At 42.5% G+C, this 9,728-nt stretch overlaps 1 protein-coding gene across 18 annotated transcripts in view; it reads left to right on the top strand.

Moving 5' to 3' along the window:
- Positions 1 to 2,832: 2,832 nt before the first annotated feature.
- The window catches only part of SNX10 (sorting nexin 10), a 35,461-nt gene continuing 28,565 nt past the window's right edge, over positions 2,833 to 9,728 (top strand). For 2 of the 18 annotated variants that reach the window (XM_086853251.1, XM_086853218.1), the window contains exon 1: positions 2,894 to 3,101. The gene's annotated coding sequence lies outside the window, so the exon portion shown is untranslated. Of the gene's footprint in view, positions 3,102 to 7,581; positions 7,666 to 8,010; positions 8,250 to 8,391; positions 8,756 to 9,728 lie in introns of those variants that run through there. The other 16 variants (XM_086853286.1, XM_086853277.1, XM_023920505.2 and 13 more) reach the window with 16 other exon arrangements.

The raw sequence follows: 9,728 nt of genomic DNA, 5'->3' as shown, positions 1-9,728 counted from the left end.
AGCATTTAAGAAACAAAGAGAAACACCTAAGGAAGTTTAGGTTGCTGGAGGCTGATGGAAGTTTTTCTAAGAATTGACAGTAATTTTGACCATTGAAAAGTGAGATCAACTTATGAACACCACCTTAAGACCTAAGCCCAGGAATCTGTCTCTTTGTTTCCTGGCTGTGAAAGGTAACAGAGCTCCAGCTGCCCTCCCATTCCCCAGCCCAGGCCATTCGGCCTGGGGGTCCCTGGCTCTGAGAACAGCTGAGCTGAAACCTGGCACCATAAATACCTGCTGCAGCTTGAGCAAGATTTTAACCCTTTTACTACCCAGATGAGACTTGCAGATTTAATCCTTTTTCTAGGAAGAGGTCAGGAGAGAGTGATCAACAGGTAAAGAGACAACATAAACTATCAAATACAGTGAAGAAAGGAATTAAGCTTCAGATGGGGAGAGAAATAAGGAGATGCTTTAATAAGCTGAAATATTCTTTTGTTAAAACTATGGAGATGGACAATAATGTTCTGAAAAACTCCTTTAATTCATGAGAGAGTACTTCGGGGGGAATAGAGTATTTCAAAGTGTGGATTGGAGCAAAAGTAATTAATTGATAAAGTTGAGTAAAATGGTGAAGTAATTGTGATCTTATGTGATGTTGAAAGAGAAATGGAGAAGTGAGAGTTGTTGAAAATTTGTGGCCCTTAAGAGGCAAAGAGAAAACTTCTGTTTCCAGAGATGGTCACAGAGACAGATGAAGAGAACTTTCACCTTTAAATAACTCATCCTTAAAATGACACCCCTTGACTTCATGGCCCAAACACACACCTCAGAGTGGTGTGAAATGGAAGGAAAGAACTGATGACAGAGTTTCCAAGCGGCTGGCATCAGAAAAATAAAAAGCCATGAGAAATATTGGCAGAAGAGAACTTCTTTTTCTCTACAAAGACTGGTGAAAAGACTGTAGCAAAGTTAAGACTGTTTTAACCACCAGGGTTTTTTGTCTCTATGTTGTTATGTAAACAAGGGAATGATTGGGTAGAAAAAAAATGGTTGGGGAAAAAGTTTCTGGAGGTTTTATTCTGGTTTCTTATTCTTGTAGTTTTCTTAATAAACTTTCTTTACTCCTTTTAAGTTTTAAACCTGTTTTGCTCTTCTTCTAATCCATATCTCACAGCAAGAAATGAGTAAGTTTTCTAGTGATTTTTTGTAGCTAATGCTTTAAAACCATGACACATAATTGTTCTTTATTCCATTAAGAACACTGGCCCGTATATTCCCCTTTTCCTAAATTTAACTATAGCTAATTATGATTTTTTTTTTTGGTGGCAAAATTGTGTGGCTTACAGATAGCACTATTTCACATTTATGCAGAGATAACCTAGGCTTTTAAATCTCACAGATATTAATTTTTGAATGCTAGAATATAAGAAAAAAATGATTTCTTAAAATAAGTTTATACTGGCAATCCCACAGAGAGTTATTTAATTATGTTAGTCTCATTCTTTCATTTCAGCCTTTTCCTACTCTGGCCATCCTTTGTGAATCCCTTCTTGAACAGAGGGGTTGCTCAGGGCCCCTGCTCAGCACAACATCTGACAGCAGTAGCAAAAAAGGTGATGTTCAGCCTTTAGGTGCTTTCAGCATCCTACCACAAAATTTTCCACAACAGGACAAGTGACACTTGGAACCCTGTCTACACCCACATGGGGTCTCTACTGCCAGCAATGGTGAACCACCATCAATAGATACCTTGTGGAAAATACTGATGCAGATACTTCATATAACAATCCTGAAATTCTCCATAGTCTTGATTTCCACCTGTCTCTGCAGGGTTTTGCTTAAGAGCTCTTATTGCATAAAAGTTCTGGACAAGACACACAAGACAAATTAATAATTATTTTCTTTGAGAATTTTTATCCTAGAACTTGCTTCATATTTTGATGCATTACAGGAAAAATTAGTCCACAGTTTACAGAAAATAGCTAAGAAAAGAAAAGATCATAGCCTTTCCAGTATTTAGAAATTAAGTAAATATGTACAATGCTACTAAAATTATTTATTTTTTTCAAAATAGAAGTTGCTCAGAGCCCCTGAAGATTCTTATCAGTACTGAGATAAGACCATTCAAGCTCTTCATGAAGCAGAAAGCCTTACCCCTTCTTATTGCAACAGAAAATTAACTCTTTTCCTACCACTCTCATCAGTGGATATTTTCTAAGGTGCTTTCATTTATTACTCTTAAACAAATTTCTGCCCAAAAGAAAAGCCTCAACAGCAAGAGACAAGCACTGCCACGGATAAATGATTTCCCCCAGTTTGCCAAGCTCTTTATTAGAAGACAAATTCCAAAACCCAGGAATCCGAGGTGTCAGAATTGTAGCATAAACACTATTACAAAGAAAATCTCCAATTGATAGCACACAACATTAATTGTGTATTTCAAATTTCTCTCGGAATTTTATTACACAGTGAGGAAACAAAATTACTAGAACATTGATTTCCCGAGAAACCAAGTAAAGCTGAAAGTAAACCTTCAGGAGATATTTTATTCACCTTTGAAAAACTAGTTAATTTGGCTTCTCAAACACACAACAACAGAATAATTTAGGCTGGAAAATACCACCAAGATAATAAAATTCAACCTTTTACCTATCATCACCTTTTCAACTAGACCATAGCATTAACTCCTGTGTCTAGTCATTTCTACGGTAAAACTCCAGGGATAATTTTAATTTCTTTATTTTTTCCCCCCCGCTTCTTGACTAAAAGGCTTCTAAAATACTCCCAGCAAACCTGTACTTTTTCAGTCTGAGCAAGATGCGTACTTAGGGTGCAATGTCATAAAGCACACGGGGTGTCTACGGCTGAGGTGTTAGGAGCTGTAAACACCAAAGAGCCCCACTCAGTCAAGGTGACTCGATCACGGGATGCAGATGTGATGAGGACGCGGGTCACAGGACACCTCCATCCCCGCACTGACAGAGCCCTGCTCGAGGCAAGCCGCTCTCTGCCCCTCGGGGCTCCAGGGGCCGGGCGGGGCGGGGAGCGCGGCCCCGCCCGCTCTCGGTGACGCGCCGGCTTCTCCCGGCTCTGGGCAGCGGCGGGAGCGGCGGCGGGTGAGCCGTGTGGGATCGGGATCGGGATCGGGATCGGGATCGGGATCGGGATCGGGATCGGGATCGGGATCGGGATGTGTCAGGCCCGGAGCGGCCGCGGCGGGGCCGGCGGGCGGGCTGCCGGGGCTGCGTGTGGGGAGCTCCGGGCCAGGGGTGCGGGCCGTCCCCCGGGCTGAGGGTGACGGAAGGCGCCGCCCGGCTCGGTGGCACCGGCCGAGGGGCGGCTCGGGAGCCCTGGCCCAGCAGCCAGCCCTGTCGCCCGGCTGCCCTGGCGGCGGCGCTCGGCTCCTCCCGGCCCTTTGGAGTGTGTTTTCCCCCTTTGACAGAGGGCTCCGCCGCGGTTTACGGCGCGGTAAATGACTGCCCTTAGCAATGATTAACGCCGGGCAGAGAGATTTACTACTAATCCCGTTTTGGCCCACTCCTCTTTGTTTTGCTATAGCAAATCCATCCCCTTTGGCATCTAAAGATCATAAAGACATGCAAAAGCTCTATATCTATCTATCTATCTATCTATCTATCTATCTATCTATCTATCTATCTATCCCTACATCTATGTATATATATGTATATATATATTACTGTTGTGTATATACATTATATAACATTCAGTGTACATACACTATACAAATATAGAATGTATATCATAGCATGCTTTTTTGTTAGCTTATTCTATTAGTCAGGAGACTGCCTTATGTTATTCTGAAATTCTGTGTTATCTCAGTTAGGCAGCATGAGAAATTTTTAGGTACGTATGAAGACAGCCTATGAAAACACAGCATGCAATTAAAACTAACTGATTTATAAAGCAAAGGAAGTTCCAGTGCCTGGGGGTTGCTGGGTTTGCCATGGGTCATGTTCTGGAGTTGCCATGGGTCATGTTCTGGAGTTGGGCTCAGAGGCACAGGGACAGCTGCCAGTGCTTTTCCTTGAGGCGCCTGTGTCTGCTGCTCATCTCACACTTTCTGGGGTCACACCAAGACACAGTCTTAGAGACACAGTCGCTGTCAGATCAGGACAACGGCCTGGGTGTTCTCACAGCCCTTCAAGGGTATGGTAGTTCTGAGTAAATATTGCCTAATTCTGCTAGCAGTATCCAGGGGATAAAGACAGACAGAACTGTGGGGCCAGGCTCCTGAGGATCAGGGTCTGGCCCAGCCGGGAGTGTTTGAGGCACCCACCTGGCATGTGTCCACGTCAACCATGACCCAAGGGAAACTGCAGCTGGAGTTTTCATTGCCCACTCTGCTTCTCACATTGACAGAAGTAGCTCAAGTGAAGGGAAAGGTTTTCCTATTTGTGCTAGGGACAACTGAAACTGAAAGTAATGCAAGGCAGGGTTTTCCTGAATTACACAATACTGGACTTCCTTTAGAAAAGTGGAAATACCAATGTTTTCTTTGTGTAAAAGATGCAAATAATTATTATGCCTGACTCAGCCTAGGGTATTATTTATGATGCTTGACTTGAAATACAGAAATGTCTCGTTTAGAAAGTATATTTTGTGTTGAATCTAAGGAGTATTTGCCTCTTAATGAAGGCAAATATGAACACCTTTTAAAGATCTTGCATTGGTGCACCATGATTGTGTTCATGGAAATACTTGTACCTTTATTATAGATGATAATGATGATGATTATTTTAAATTCTATTAGGAAAATAATGATACGTAATTATTTTTTAAAAAGGAGGGAAATATTTTGAAAATATTACTACTAAGGCTTTGTGTTCTTCTACCATTGCAAAACAGCTGCTCTTTTCCACATTAATTCCTGAAGAACAGCTGTTCTGGAGGTTAGCCTGGTGTATCTGCTTGAGCTAATTCTGAGATCTCTGCATGCATATAGTGATGAGATGCTTTTAGTGTAGGTGCAGTGTGCAGGTCAGCATGTGAGCAGTGCCCTGCTGTACCGAGGCTTCTGAGCATCCTGAGATTTCCCTTCCCAAGCACTATGCCATACTGAGCAAAAGCTACTGAGGATGTGGGTAAAACTGAGCAATTCTCAGGCGTAAGAACAAGGTTAGCATTGAATCAAGCCATCAGTTGGCAAACGTGAAGCAACCTTTTGGTGGATTGCCACCATTGAGCCAGGACTGGTGACATGACTGATGGAAGGCTGTTCAGTGCTATCCCTGAACAGATGAGGAACAGAGGATACTAAAGGTGAAGACTGTTCAAGAAATCTTATGTGCTGCTGCACATGGATCTCTTGCAGAATAGTTTTTCTAGACATAGGCAGGGCAGTCATCAGTTGAACACACCTAGCTAAGCAACCCTGGAGCACCTTTCCTTGATGCTTCACTCCTTTCTTCCCCTGGCAGCTTATTGCCTCTGCCACGGAACAGCGTTGCCTTTGGCCTGAGCCTGCAGATCAGGCAATTGCTTCATTGTGGTGTTCCCCTTCTCCTGGGGAATGAGAGATACTGCCAAGGGTACCAATGCAGGAGCTAGGGCCTTTCTGACCATAAGGGGCTGAATCAGTCTCGTGGCCTCACTTTAGTCAGTTTTTGCTCGGTATGTTTCGTAATTGCCGTCATTTCAGAGGTGACTGCAACCTTCCCTGCTTCTTTATCATGCAATTTTGTAATTTCTCCACGTGAAAGAAGGAAGTAGTCAGTTGATTTAAAAAGAAAATGAAAACAACTAAAACCTCAAAAGAACAAAACCCATGCTGTGATAAATCACAAAGCAAAAAAAGTTGTGAACATTTACTCAGCAGCATGGACTTCTGGGGCTGTTCCTTGCTTCCTGGGAGAGCAGGCAGGTAGTATAAGACAGGAGACAACTTCCGTGTGTCATATCTCTGCAATGTGTCACACAGATCTTATTTCCATGTGTGTGATGTACAGTATGCATAAGGTTTTAGTGAACAGAGAAGTAAAAGAGGTCTCGATAATTTAGGATATTGTGTTTTTTTCTTTCTTCTCATTAAACATTTTGCATATTTTTATTATCTAAAAAAAAACAAACCCTCAGCTTTTTTGTTCTTCCAATAAAAATACAAAGAGAAAAGCACAGCTATGTATCCTACAGGAATTTTCAGACTACCTGGCAAAATAAGTCTTGGAAAAGCAAATCATGCTTCATGTCTACAGGGAGCTACATGCACAAGTTTGCTGCGTAGTGTTTGGCTCTGGATCTTTGTTTCGTTGCTTGCTAAATTTCTACACAGAACTTAAGCATTTTGTAAGCATACTTCTTCCCCAGCTTGGAGGGGAAAAAAACCCCAGAAGAATCCTTGATTAGTATGTTTACAAAACTTTCATGTTTTGGATATAGACATTGAAAGACAGAAAGGCGAAAATAAAAAGCTTGTCATGCCACTTCATTGGTGGTTGCAGGTGTGACCTCTCCACCCACAGAAAGCGGACTGCCATCACGATTTCCTTGTTGGCAGAAGCTCCAGATGAATCACACGCTTGGTCAACAGCTCTCTGTGCTGTTAAAATCAAGCATCTGTGGGAGGGAAAGAAGAAGCAGAGAGACTGCAAAGACAGCTTGGAGCTGAAACCACTTGAGGCAGCCCTGGCACAGACAAACCTTCGTGGTGGGAGATGTTGCAGAAAGAGCAGGGTCTCCTGAGGAATCTGTCTACACTGCATGTAGCACCAAAGTTCTGCCTGTGCAGCATCCAGCAGTTTGGGCACAGGTCAATGGCCTGATGTATGGGACTGTGCCTTTCAAGGTGACTGTCCAGAGGGATCCAAAACACTTGTATGAGGCTGGCACATGACCTGCAGTTGATGCACCCTCTTCTTGAGCAGGAGCTGAAAAGTAGGACACCTTGTGAGCATTCACAAAGACACTCAACATCTAAGTTTAGCTGTCAGAATCCTACTTGTCCAGACTTCTGTATGCCAGGTTAAACAGTGGAAGTTTTAATGGAACATAATCCAGTGATGAAATCACAAATGGTTCTGCAGTTCGCACAGTATTCCTCCAGGGATCCTCTTTCAACTTGGAGAAATTCAAACCAGTATTTTTCTTCTTGAGGCCTAATTAGTGAAATGTTTTCACAGAACCCTTAAATGTCCTCAGGGCTGCTGGTTTCAGTTTCCCTTCTGATTTTGTTTGGCCTGTTCTCCACAGAGAAAGGAGAGCTGTCTGCAAGCCTTTGTGCTGTCCTTGACTTGCTCCCTGGTGCACTAACTCCTTCAGTACTTAGGGGACAGACATAAATAACACACATACTATGTTCTTGCTTGTTTTCCTCTGCTTTGCTGAAAGTCTGCAGTTAAACAGGGTATGTCTCTGGATCGACGCTGTGCAGGTGTTGCTCAAGGTGTCCACAGTACAGCAGCACTGCACATTGTTCCACTGGTACCTCAGCATGACTTTTGTCAAACTGTCTCCCAGTGTGGTAAGTGAATTCATCAATAGATATGAACCTTGAAAAAGCTATTACAAAAAGCATCACTCTGTGGACCTGGTTCGAAAAGAAGTACTTGATCAGATTGATGGGAGTTTCTCTTTGCTCAGTGTCTTCATGTGCCTGGTGTTACAGATCGTCACAAAGCTGAGGGGTAGGATGCACACCAGGGAGTTCCATTTGTTTGAGAACAGGTAAACCAGCAATGATTTCATTATGGATCTTCTCTCTTGTTCATAAAAAGAGGAAGCAATTTACGCTCCATGCCTGCTCTTTTGTGGTGTGAAGGAATTCCTTTTTCCTGATATTGAAAGAATTTGTGGCTTGAGAAAATTACTTCTTCCTTTCCCTTTCTTCTCTACCAGAGATGTCTAGGAAGATGCACTCATAGCTGAAACTACGTTTCAAAGCCAGACGTTCTACTCCTATAATAAACCATCTATTTTACTGTAGAATTGACAATGAGTAATTTACCCTGACCTCTGTTTGTGTGCTGCCCACGCATTTTTCAAGTTCCTGCTCCTCCTTTCCCACAGGGAGGCCCTAGCTGCTCACCTACCTTGCTTCTTGCATACAGCAGCAGTCACCAGGTTGTAAGTTTTGCCTTCTAATAGTATCATTGTTTTAATTGTGTAATGGTGATGTATGGTTTTAAATTAGTCATAACTTTAGCTTCTGTTTTAATGACTTCAGTTGTCTTTCCAGAGGGGAAGGCTTTGTTTTCTCAAGTGTGTCTTTTCCCAGAAGAAATTAATTTCTGCTAATGACATGTGAATAGGTGAGGTGGCAGTGGAGGTGTTGGGGAGTGATTATGGGGAGAAGGGACGTATCTGCAAGTCCCAGGCACTGAAGAACATCTTGATAATGCCAGCGCCTATGACGTGCCAGGCACTTGTGTATAAATAGTCACCTTGGCACGTAGTGTCATTGCGATCGTGCTTTGAGAACAGCTGAGTCTAACAGCCTTGTCTCTCATGCACAGTCCAAAGACACCCTCACATGTCTTCAGACATGTGAAATAATAAGACTGGTGTTTAATGGCTGAGGCACGAGTTGTTGTGCTGCCCAAGGATTTAGGACTACGTGGCATTTGCTGGATCTGTCTGGCCACTGGTTGCAGGTATGACTCTTTGGAGGTGGGGAGGCAGGAAGGCAAATCACTCATTCCAGATGAGAGAAAGCCCCTTGTCTCCCCCTCTCTGGGTAGATGAAGATGAATCACAGAATGTGCCAAGTTGGAAGATCTGTTTGACCCTCCAGCTGGGAAAAAGATGTCAACAGTAGGTATGTAATCCAGTGCTTAACCTTAGAGTAGAAATGCAAGATCCTCTCCCAGCTGAGGTCTTTTTTTGTGAGCTTCCCACACCTGAATCGCAGGGGTTTAATGCAAATCATGGTAGGTTGGTGTTAATAGTCCAGGTCAGCTTGCAAAGAAAGCATCTTGATTTTCTCAGGAAAACTATCCATCAATATTTGCACTAAACCTTGTAACTAATGCAGGATAACCATAAAGATAATTTGGAGTCCTGTGCACTATCTTTAAAAAAACATAAGGCAGTCTTTAGGCTTCCGTCAGAAGTCAGTATCTTGTACTATGGCATATGTGCATAAGCAATGATTTTCTTTCAAAAAAGGATTCTTTCATTTTCTCCAGGATTTCCAGAGTCACAGATCCTTAGGACCAAGGCGAGTTGTACACATTAAATATCTCTTCTTAGAGTAATAGGTTTGCTTGAAAAAATAAGTCTTTGGGACTTACAGCATCTGAACAACACTGTAAATGCTAATTAACACTCCAGAATTATTTTGACCACCTGAGCATCACTAGAGCTTCTGTCATTCCAACCTTGGGTGGTAATTGACTTGTCCTACATCTCTGAAATAGAGGTTTGTTAGCAGTGTGGAAAAACCATGAGTGGGATCATGTATCAAAGCTTAATTCTAAGGAGTGCTGTCTTTTCTCAGTAAGCTTGGCTAAGAAAGATCAAGGCTGGAAAGTTATCTAAGTTAGATAACTTTCCAGCCTTGAATAGCTTTATTCTCTATAATGTAGATGAAATTCTGGATTTCAGCGGTCAGTTAATAACTGGCTTTTACAGTTGCAAGAGTTGTATTTTTTAATCTAGATGACTAAAACCTCTAACCATTCTCCATCCTGTTTTCCTGCTAGAACAATAATACAGACCCTGTCAAGGACAGTACTGTATTTACAGAGTGCTTTCTGAGTAAGTAAAACACTTGCTGTGCATAATGTGGT

Source organism: Cyanistes caeruleus, chromosome 1 (genome assembly GCF_971803275.1).
Source record: "Cyanistes caeruleus chromosome 1, bCyaCae1.hap1.1, whole genome shotgun sequence".
NCBI classification, from domain to species: Eukaryota; Metazoa; Chordata; class Aves; order Passeriformes; family Paridae; genus Cyanistes; species Cyanistes caeruleus.
The sequence above is the reverse complement of the archived record's forward strand: the minus strand, read 5'-3'. Positions and strand labels throughout refer to the sequence as shown.